This window comes from Armigeres subalbatus, chromosome 2, assembly GCF_024139115.2.
Source record: "Armigeres subalbatus isolate Guangzhou_Male chromosome 2, GZ_Asu_2, whole genome shotgun sequence".
Classification (NCBI taxonomy): domain Eukaryota; kingdom Metazoa; phylum Arthropoda; class Insecta; order Diptera; family Culicidae; genus Armigeres; species Armigeres subalbatus.
In genome coordinates, this window is record NC_085140.1 from 262072523 (window position 1) to 262084581 (window position 12059).

A 12059-nucleotide genomic window follows, 5' to 3' on the forward strand; every position below is an offset into this window, starting at 1 on the left:
GTGGTTAAGTGTGCAGCACAGTATGCAATTTGATGCCGTCATTACTTGGCGCTGGATCTGCAACCGGTGAAAGATACTTGAAGTTGAAACGTGTAGCTCCTCTATACTAGGCGATTGTCACGTTATGAATAGATTGTGGTGGCAAGTAATTATCACGGCAATCATTAGCCAAGTGATAGCACATGACTGCCGAAGGTTGCCTATAGGATGTGCTTAGCCGAGTGTCAATATTGAGTCGGGTATTGAGCAAGAACGAATAAAGTTCGGATTGAATTGTAATTAGATTTCAAGAGGCGAGAATCAATTTCCCAATAGATAAGAATGTTTTCTCGTGCCATGTGGTGTCACTGGATTAAAACCAAGCAGCAAACGTGTAATCTAGGATTTCTAGACTCGTTAGGGTATTTGCTTTTGATGGGTGTTTTCCAAGGCTGCTGTTGTGTCATGTAGTCGATTAATCTAATAAAAGCAAGTTATGGATTTTCGGTTGAAGTGGATGGTTATTACAATTAAGTCTCACCCAAGCAGTGGGTGTTAGATTAACTTACAATTTTGTAAAGGATCCTTCCAAAATCTTTAGAAAAACTGTACAAATGCTAACATCTGACACAAAAAATGTAAGCTTTTATTCAGATGTTGTGAGAAAAGCTTACTAAAAATGTAATATCTACACAGAAGAAAATAATGAAAAATAAACAGCGCGTAAAACTTGACATGCGGAAATTTACACTATTTTACGCTGAAATGGCCTTCTTCCTAACAAGATTGCTTACAACTTGTATGCAATATTGACGTTTCACGTATGGTAAGACGGTATAATATACTCCTCCTAAGGCAATACCTTGATAACTTTTTACATGCATGCAAACTTTGTGTTATTTGGTAGTCCAAAAAGTCGAACATGTATTGCCTGTGAGAGGTCATATAAAAATGCTACAGAGAACACGTAATAAAGCTTTTCTGAAAAGTCGTGGAAAAATGGATTTCAACAAATGCCTGGACAAAACTCCCCCGTAACCAAAGACGTTTCAAAGCCCTTCATTAGCATTTAATCTATCCCATCATAAAAAGGTTACAACTCCCTATGTACTTGACATTAAAAACCAACATAAGTCCATTTAAGCAGGTTTGCGCAGGGATGCGCGGCTATAAAGCAAGACCTTGCTGAGGTTGACTGGGTTCGGTTCGCTGTGCCGGTCTAGGCATCGTGTTAGCCTCATGATATACGAATTCAAAAATGGAAACTTGGCTTAGGAACCTCGCGGTTAATAACTGTGGAGGTACTGAATGAACACTAAGCAGCGAGGCGGCAATGTCCCAATGGGGGATGCAATGCCAATAAGAAGAAGAAGGTTCACCGCGCTTGTGTGCGCTTGGTAAGGGCATATCGTCCTGCCTACACATTTTGACCAGTGGAACATTTCAATCAAAGTTAATTGCCTATTTCCGGGGATTAAACCACCCGACTTGGACGTTAATTTACAATGTTATGGAAACTCATATGTGAATATGTACGTTATGTGGAAGATATTGATTTGAAAAATGTATTGGAGGTAACCACTTTCCCTTCGATGGGACTCGAACCCATGACCCTACAGTACGCTAGACTGGTGCTTTAACCAACTAAGCTACGAAGGACCTCCGTCTGGAAAGTGGTTACCTCCAATACATTTTTCAAATCAATATCTTCCACATAACGTACATATTCACATATGAGTTTCCATAACATTGTAAATCAGTGGAACATGTTTTTGAAAAACGTTACATTTTTTAAGATGGAAGCATTTTTTCATCATATTAACCACTGAGAAACATTGTTTTGTTGCCCAACTAAGTGTTCCAGTGCAAGTTTTGCGGACAGTATTCTAGCGTCGCTCCAGAATGTTGAGCAAACAAACTATGAGTTATTATTTTCATTATGTAATACAAAAATACTTCCACATTCACATTGTACGATGGTTTTACAAATATTTAAAGGTATCAACTGATTTTTACCCCTAGTTAGTTATGGTTTTCAAGAAATCAAAGGGGGGCGTTTTGGCCAGGAGGGGCGCATTATACCATCTTACCCTATATGTCCAGTTTTTGTAAGTTTTGGTAAGTTTTTACATAGAATTGTAAGAAAATATGACATACACTGTGTTGATGTAGAAGACGAATTTATTCAATTTCATTTATTTATTATGTCTATCATATCATTAACTACATCTTCAAAAACTGTCTAGCTTACAGAACCTTTTTAATACGCGTTTGGAGCAATGGAACAAATGCTCTTAAATACGATAGAAATAGGTTGTAGAACTAAAGTGTAAGTATTTATTTTCATTTATTTGGAGCATTTAGAGGAATCGCAGATACAGTTGAACAGTCCATGTTTCCACCAAGGCCTTGCAAGGGCGTCAAAAATTGGTATAATAGTTTTTGGAATTTGACTGTCCTATCTAGTAAGCATATGCGGTATTTCGAAAAATTTCGTTTCAGGTGGTTCGAAACGAAATTCCGCGGAATTTCGCGGAATTTGAGCATGGCGAAATCTGATTTATTCATTTCGTTTCGTTTCGTAAAATTACAAAAATTTCGCTACAAAAAACCAGCTTCTCACGAAATTTAACGGAATTCCGCGGAATTTCGAAACAAATTTAAACTTAAACCTTACTTTATATTGTCAAAAATTTTGGCTGCGCCGCTGAACTAAATCATAAAACTATCTTCAAAACTTTATGTTATTTCTGACCTTTCTTACGACATCATCATTCTCACTGAAACATGGTTGGACTCACGCACGCTCTCCAGCCAGATATTTGGCAACGATTATGAGGTTCACCGATGTGACCGGTCTGCGGATAATAGTCAAAAAGCTACAGGCGGCGGCGTATTAGTTGCTGTTAATAAAAAACTTCACTCCAACTCGATTGAGTTGGAATGGAACTGCTTGGAACAGTTGTGGGCTTCAATCGAATTCGGAGATCATACATTGTTCCTCTGCGCGCTGTATATTCCATCCGACAAAATTCGCGAACGTAGCGTTATTGAAACTCATTGTCAATCTGATTCCACTATTCTGGAAAAAACGGAAGCTTCCGATGAAATGATTGTGATCGGCGATTTCAACCTCCCAGGAATTTCTTGGGTGAATTCTTCCAATGGATTTCTCTTTCCGAATGTGCGCCACTCTGCCATTCATCAGAACACCTCGTACCTTCTAGACAATTACAGCTCTGCCACGCTCTCGCAAATAAATCACGTAACTAACCAGAATGGACGTAGCTTAGACCTATGTTTTGTCAGCGTTCAAGATGTCGCGCCGTTCATATGCGAGGCTCCATCACCACTGGTAAAACTAGTTAACCACCATCCTCCTCTGCTGGTTTCTCTACACCGAAAGTTAGAAAACTATGTCCGATCCTCCGCTGTATTCTTCTATGACTTCAGAAAAGCTGATCATCGCAGTATTTCAAATCTCATATCTAGTTTAGACTGTGGTAATATTCTGGACAATGACGACGTCGACCGAGCAGCTGACACGTTCTTTCATGTACTGTCATATATCGTTGACAGACATGTTCCCAAAATAGTGAAGCATAACCCTCCCCACGCACCTTGGCAAACAAGTGGTCTTCGACGACTGAAGTCGTATAAAAGAGCAGCGTTAAGGAAGTTCTCAAAGTACCGTACATTGTCACTGAAACGGCACTATGCAGAAATCAATCACGAATACAAACGGACTGCCAAAAGTTGCTTCTCGCAGTATCAGCGTGGACTGCAAAGGAAGCTGAAAACACATCCTTAAAAGTTCTGGAAGTACGTAAAAGAGCAACGTAATGAATCTGGCCTTCCTTCGCGAATGACGCTCAACGGAATTTTGGCGTCTAATTCTCAGGACATCAGTAGACTGTTTGCAGAAAAATTCGCCAGTGTTTTCAGCAATGAAAGATTATCAGAAGACCAAATACGAAATGCTATGAGTTTTCCAACTTTCGATTACGTCAGGAATTTTTCCGTCTTGTTGGAAGATAGCGCACATGTTCCCTGCTCATAAGAAAGGTAACAGACGGGACGTTGCAAATTACCGTGGTATCACCTCATTGTCTGCTGTTGCCAAGTTGTTCGAGCTAGTCATCATGGAACCTCTACTCGCCCATTGTAAATCATACATTAGTGACGACCAACATGGATTTATGCCCGGACGTTCCACGGTTACAAATCTTTTGTGTCTTACCTCCTACATCAATAGCAGCATGGTGGATCGCAGTCAAACGGACGTTATCTATACCGACCTAACAGCAGCCTTTGACAAATTGAATCACCGCATAGTTATTGCTAAACTGGATCGCCTCGGAATCAATGGTTCTCTCTTGCGATGGTTCCAGTCGTATTTAACCGGTCGCAGCCTTACCGTGGTTATCGGACATCATCAGTCGAACCATTTTGCCGCTACCTCAGGCATTCCTCAGGGTAGTCACCTGGGACCACTAATATTTCTGATCTATTTCAACGACGCCATTCTAACAATCAAAGGACCACGGCTCTGTTATGCAGACGACCTCAAACTGTATCTCCGAATTTGTTCCATTGAAGACTGTCACTCTCTCCAACGCCAACTGGATGCCTTTGCAAGTTGGTGCGTGCTTAACCGAATGGATGTTAACCCATCTAAATGTTCGGTAATCTCTTTCTCGCGGAAAAGGGAAACAATAATTCACAAGTATATCTTGTATGACACAGAACTTGAACGAGTCAATCAAGTTAAGGATCTGGGAGACTCAAAACTCACCTTTAAGCAGCATGTTTCCTACGTTGTCAGCAAAGCATCAAAGGTTTTAGGTTTTATCTTCAGGATTGCCAGAGAATTCACGGACATTTACTGTCTAAAGTCGTTGTACTGTTCTCGACTCATTCCGTTCTGGAGTACTGCTCGGTCGTCTGGTCTCCACACTATAATAATGGCGCCGAAAGAATTGAATCCGTCCAGCGTCGTTTTCTGAGATTCGCATTGCGCAGATTACCGTGGCAAAACCCCTTCCGTCTTCCAAGCTATGAAAGCCGTTGCCGTTTGATTGATCTGGAACCCCTTTTCGTCCGCCGAAGCACAACGAGGGCATTACTGCCGTAATCTGGAAAAGTGACGTAACAGCCATTTTACAATATGCAAGTTTTCCATTTTTCTGTTAAAGAGCTCGATGAGTAGTACTCATTAACACCATTTTTTGAAAATGGCGTATACGTCACTTCTTCAGATTACGGCAGATTACTGATAGCAGATCTACTACAAGGACGATTCGACTGCCCTTCTCTTCTGGAACAAATTAACTACCACGTGCAACCCCGATCCCTTAGGAATAGTTCGATGTTCAGGGCTCCTATGCATCGAACGAACTACGGTATGTTCGGTGCTATCGTCTTCAAAGACTATTCAACAGAGTTGCATCTCGTTTCGATTTTAACTTGTCCCGTCAACTAATTCGCGAAAGGTTCATTGGGGCCAATACAGCCTGTTGATGTATCATATAAACAAATAAATAAACAAATGATTAAGTCTATACATTTTTTTCTATTAACGCTTACTTCTTCTTCTTTAATGGTTCTACATTCCAACTGGAACTTGATCTGCTTTTCAACTTAGTATTCTATTAGCACTTCATCAGTCATTAGTATGCATCTTGTGTGGCAAGACAATGGATACACTATGTCCAGGGTGTCGAAAAAGTTTCCAACCCGAAAACATCTTTGACCAGACCGAGAATCGAGCTCACCATCTCTGGATTGGCAATCCTACGCTTTTGCTCGCATAGCTATTTGAGATGCTTCCTACAAACCCCGTTCTGAGTCGACAAATACGTATTTAGTTTTATTCTATAAAACGTCTTCAGTGTTTTGTTAGAAATATCTAACAGAAAACAAAAAGTATCTTTAACTATTCTATCCTATTTGTTTTAACGTAACCAGCTATGAATCAGTATAACTTTGTCAAAGATGCAAAGTCGTGTCGTGGATTCCAAGGGCCCTTTTGAAGTCATTTTTCAGCGCCTCTTATTATTAACCGATTTATTCACCTCCACTTCGGCCCCAAACCAGGTTTAAGAACATGGGTAAGCACCGCTTAAGAGTTGAGAAGGCTCTAAGGGATGAATTGACTGTAAGCACATCATTATTGGTCATGAAATGGAAACTCCGAAGCAAGTGAATAACTTTTTTTTATCCAGAGTAGATTACACCCAATTCTTTTTTTACACTGTTGGTTTTTACTCGATTACGACCTTAATCGTCAATGAAACTATGAGTGAACCCTATGAAAAAAAAATCACAAAAAATTAAAGAAAATTCAGGTGAGGTTTTTAACGAAATTTCGTACATAATATAAAACCAATTTAATGAAAATTCCGCGAAAAAAAAATAAATTTCGTTTCGTTTCGAAAAATTTCGAATTAAATGGACCCTGATTTTATATCGTTTCGAAGACTCGAAAGTAAATCTATATTTCGTTTCGTTTCGTTTCGAGTCAACATAGACATTTTAAATTTCGTTTCGTTTCGTTTCATTTCGTTAGGAAAAAGTGTGTTATCGCATACCCTTACTATGCCTATCCACGAAATCAATAAGTTTTACTATTTAGACTACACCTTCTGTATTGAAAATATCGCAAATCTAACAATATAGACTGCTTTTCTACAAACTTTATCTTCATAATCTTTAACAATTTTTTTCGCTTTCAATAGGTAGAAGCGTGTGTGTGTACAAATGTGTTTGATCAAAACATGGTTTATTTTAACTTTTCCCTAACTCTTGGACCATCGAAAAGTTGGTCAAATGCTTTGGGTATGTGTCCTTGGCGTCGTAGTCGCATGTACATATTTTGAAGCGGCTCAAATGCACGCCGATAATCTTCGTCCCAAATCGATCGAGACCACATCGCATCGAAGTTATCAAAATATTTGTCACCATCGATCAAATGTTGGTGGCGAATTCTGAAGATGATCGCACTCGAACACCCCTGTTGCCTGCAAGCTTGGTTGTCTTTGGTGAACGAAAAAATAACCTATGGCATGGAAGTAGCTCGCAGAGAAGACCCAGCTTCCGACACCCGCATACAACACAATATTTGTTGAGTGAACAATCTTTTGAGGCTAGTCCGGAAGCTGGCTGTTATGTGGAACGCGTAGAGTACACACCGGAAAAAAAATCATCCAAGTGTCTGACAAATTCTGGCTAGCGCTTTCAACTATATGCCCAACTAGTGCTTGTCAGATTTTTCTTCGACACCAAAGGTTCCATAGTAGAAGCCTAAATCAACAGCGGGAACTTACAGTCTTCTCCCGAAATGGGAAAAGGTCATTTGGCATAGCATCGTTTGAACTAAAATCATTTGCTTTAAATAACATTCGACATAACGAACATTTGGCATACTCATGAACTGCATCAAAAGTAACGGTCATATGGCATAACCGAATAAACCTTGTCGATAGCAACCGATTATAAATGCACGTGGTTTGATACTGCTCAGAAAAATGCAGCCCCCAAAGAGCAACTAGTACCCTTGTGGCCCATGATAAACAACCCTTCAGGGATATTTGAGGTGTTTTAGAAGATCGTGTCTATAAGCAGACTATGTATATTTTACTTTGCTCATTTGACATCAAAGTTTAATACTTTTTTTGTTTGTCTCTGCCTTTTTGTTCCGCAGAGCTTCCCAGCTCTGGCCATTCGAAAGATGCTTCCAGTCCAACCATACCTCGCACATGACGACACGCCACAGCATCCCTGATGCCAAATTGCATGATCCCCAATCCTAAACATTAGTAACTTAACCCCATGTCACCAAAAGTACGTTGGCCTATGTCCATCTCTTGCTAACATTTAATAATAAGATAATATCGAATGTACACTCCTCACACAGCTAAGGATCTATTTATCAAATCAAAAAGCAATTTTCGTTCCAAATTACAATTTTTTTCTACCTGATAGCTCCATGCTTCTCACTTAAATGTATATTTGTTGGACCAATGCGGATTTAGCTTCAAAACTTTATATCATTGTTGTTAAAAAGCCAAATTGCTCGAAGGTCCTGAAAACACAAATATGGGCCACTTTTCCTTAGGCTGAGGAGGTATACAGATCTGTTCGGTACACAAAGGAAAGTTATGTTTAATCCAGTTATTTTTATTGAATTAAGAACAATATTATCTTAGCAATCTTATGTCACTCAGCTAATATCACGAAAATTGAAGATACCAGTAACATTTATTTATCAATGATTGTGTGCGAAATCGTATCTTGTCACAATTATGAGTCAGTGAGAGACCCATAGTGTTATATACCATCACGACGAACTGAACATGTGGTCTGTCCGTGTGTATGTATGTGTGTATGTGTGTGCACAAAAGCTAATAAAAACATTAGACAACTTTTCGTATAACTGTCTTTAGCCGATTGTCTCCCAACATGTTTTATTCAACGGGGGACAAAGCCTTGTTGATTGCTATTGAATTTGATATCGATCGACCGTTGCGTTTAAAAGTTATGAAGAAAGTGGTACATCCAACCATATAAGCCCAATATTGATTCAACAGCAATTCTCGGGTGTGTTTAGCAAAGAGTCCTTGGATTTACAACAAATAAATGAAGCCACTAGCGACGTCCCTGTTCGTCCTCCAATTGTAACCCACCAAGTTGTTGATGCAGACACAGTAGCGAGTATTTGCTGTACCGCAAAACGTTCTACTAGTTGTGAGAGGGAAGTAGGCTGTGCGCGTGAAAGGTCGTTTTTTATCCGTTGTCAAAATCTTGCAATATTTTTTCCGCGAAATATTTGTCAGATTTTATTCTATTATGTTCCGGGGTTGGCAAAAATCACTCCGGGTACCGTATTGTCCAAAGGTGAAACGGCGGTCGAAGCCAGCACCCAGAAACCATTGTGGGTGTCAACATCACCAACTATGACGATACAGACGGAGTCGGCAGGACTGTGGACGTGTGGAACCTATTTGGATCTGGAGCTGGTGAATAACCGTATCCAAAAGGAGGAAAATTTGCGAGGAGGAACACCCTTGTAAGAAAGGGACGCTCGTTGATTGCTCCGGTTTGAATTAGAGGATAAGTATAATTTCATCCAAGGTAAGATCAATTAGTTACATGTTCTGAGCAACAACAGCTCATTTTGCATCCATTTATCCATACATCCATGCATCCATTCATACCGAGATAATTAAATTCTATCGATGATTTCTCGTGCTACTTGAAATGCCCCGTTTTGGCATAACATATTATTGTATTGATCTGTATTTCGTATGTCACATGGCGTTCATTAAGATTTTTTTGTTTCTAAATCCTTCTTCATAATTAAGTGATTACAATTATAGGTAATCGAGGTTTGTAAATTTGGTTTTAGGATTAGATTTAATTTATTTTTTTTTTGCCTTTCTCGTTTCAGAGAGCGAGTAATGGCGCTTTAGCCTACACTGAAAATAGCATTGTAGTAAAAAATACCATATTGAGGGTCTATCTCAATTGGATAATTAAACTGAAATTAAACTTAAAAGTGACATTTCAATAATTATAGTTTAATTTAAATGCACAACACCAATTGATTTGTGCAGACTACATACCGCATTTATTTCATCATTTTATGATTCATATTTTCATCCTGATAGGATAAAATTTTTGATCAAAATTAAATGTCAATTTAAATTCTAAAAATATATAAGGGGGGAAGGGGTTTTAATTTATTTTTTGCTCTTTATCGTTTTAGAGAGCGAGCAAAGGCGCTTAAACCCTAAGGCTAATTAGCCAGGGCAAGGCTAATACCTTCGCCCCATCCGAGGGAAGTCATCAGCCAGGATAACGGAGTGATATAAATTTCTTAGCAAATACACTTCCAACGTTTTTTCACCAAAGTTCTATCATTTGCTTATAATGATACTCCGAAACCTCAAACCCTACCAACCATCCAACTCCTTGACATCTAAGAGGGCGTCGGTGAGTTACTGGCCTCTCATTAAGTAGATGTCATATCATCATTTCCCCCCCCCCTTTCCCTAGTAACGGAGAAGATGGGCATGGACAGCAATGGTAGCTTTCTTGCTTTATCGTTTCGGACACCCAATTGGATTACCATTAAAACCCAAATGGAAATCCATAAGCAATTGGGGTGAAAGTGTTAAAGAATATACATGACAGCTTTCAGTATGCAATCTACGAAATACTCCGTTACAACGCAACGCAACGCAACGCAACCGCAAAACGTTCTACTAGTTGTGGACCAGATGGTATCCCTGCGTTCGTCTTGAAAAAATGTTTCAGTAGTCTATCCGTTCCTCTAGCTAGTCTCCTCAACGCATCGCTTCAACTCAGAATTTTGAGCATTTTGAGCAACTGAGCATTAGTGGAAGAAGTCTTTCATTTCCCCTGTCTTCAAGAGAGAAAACAAGCGTGAAGTCAGCAATTACTGCAAAACCTCTTTTTGCGCCCAAAACGGGGGAGCGTAAATGGAATCAGAGCGTAAAAAGAGGGAGCGTTATTTCGAATTTAGGGCGTAAAAAGAGGGAGCGTTATTTGGAATTTTGAGCGTAAAAAGAGGGAGCGCTATTTGGAATTTGGAGCGTAAAAAAAGTTTGCAATCTTTTAGGTAAGCAAAATTTGATATTTACCTCACTTTTAGTCTTAAGGTGTGTCTTTTACCAATTTTGGTATTAGGGTCGTCCAAATTGTTTCCGTTGTCATGGTCGTCCAATTGTTTGAATGCTGAGGCCTTAAGATGTTCTTGGTACGCCAAAAAATCAACAAGTCATGAGTGGTGCAGATCCTTGATAACGCACAGTAAGACGTTCATCACCGTTTTCACGTATTTAAAGTTTTACAAGAACCTCCTGGAGCTTGGACTTGTGTTTTGTGACACATTGGATAGAACGCAACCATTGCATAGGTTCACGGCCATCCAAGAAAACCCTGGAATAGGCCTTAAGATCTACACGCGTAACCAGAAATCTTTCGCCTTGTTTCAAAAATGGTACAACCCCTTTGTGGTACATAGAATAGAATGCGTCCATAGCCTAGGTTCACGGTCATCCAAGAAAACCCTGGAATAGGCCTTAAGATCTACACGCGTAACCAGAAATCTTTCGCCTTGTTTCAAAAATGGTACAACCCCTTTGTGGTACATAGAATAGAATGCGTCCATTGCATAGGTTCACGGTCATCCAAGAAAACCCTGGAATAGGCCTTAAGATCTGCACGCGTAAACAGAAATCTTTCGCCATGTTTCAAATATGGTACAACCCCTTTGTGGTACATAGAATAGAATGCGTCCTTTGCATAGGTTCACGGTATTCCAAAAAAAACCCTGGGATAGGCCATAAGATCTTTACGCGTAAACAGAAATCTTTCGCCATGTTTCAAATATGGTACAACCCCTTTGTGGTACATAGAATAGAATGCGTCCATTGCCTAGGTTCACGGTCATCCAAGAAAACCCTGGAATACGCCTTAAGATCTACGCGCGTAACCAAAATCTTTCGCCTTGTTTCAAAATGGTACAACCCTTTGTGGTACATAGAATAGAATGCGTCCATTGCATAGGTTCACGGTCATCCAAGAAAACCCTGGAATAGGCCTTAAGATCTACACGCATAACCAGAAATCTTTCGCCTTGTTTCAAAAATGGTACAACCCCTTTGTGGTACATAGAATAGAATGCGTCCATAGCCTAGGTTCACGGTTATCCAAGAAAACCCTGGAATAGGCCTTAAGATCTACACGCGTAACAAGAAATCTTTCGCCTTGTTTCAAAAATGGTACAACCCCTTTGTGGTACATAGAATAGAATGCGTCCATTGCATAGGTTCACGGTCATCCAAGAAAACCCTGGAATAGGCCTTAAGATCTACACGCGTAAACAAAAATCTTTCGCCTTGTTTCAAAAATGGTACAACTCCTTTGTGGTACATAGAATAGAATGCGTCCATTGCATAGGTTCACGGTCATCCAAGAAAACCCTGGAATAGGCCTTAAGATCTGCACGCGTAACAGAAATCTTTCGCCTTGTTTCAAAAATGGTACAACCCCTT

At 39.7% G+C, this 12059-nt stretch overlaps 1 protein-coding gene across 3 annotated transcripts in view; it reads right to left on the minus strand.

The window, feature by feature from the left end:
• Window positions 1–12059, minus strand: part of LOC134212164 (sodium/potassium-transporting ATPase subunit beta-2-like) — a 116003-nt gene that overhangs the window by 37254 nt on the left and 66690 nt on the right. The gene's annotated exons all lie outside the window — the stretch shown is intronic.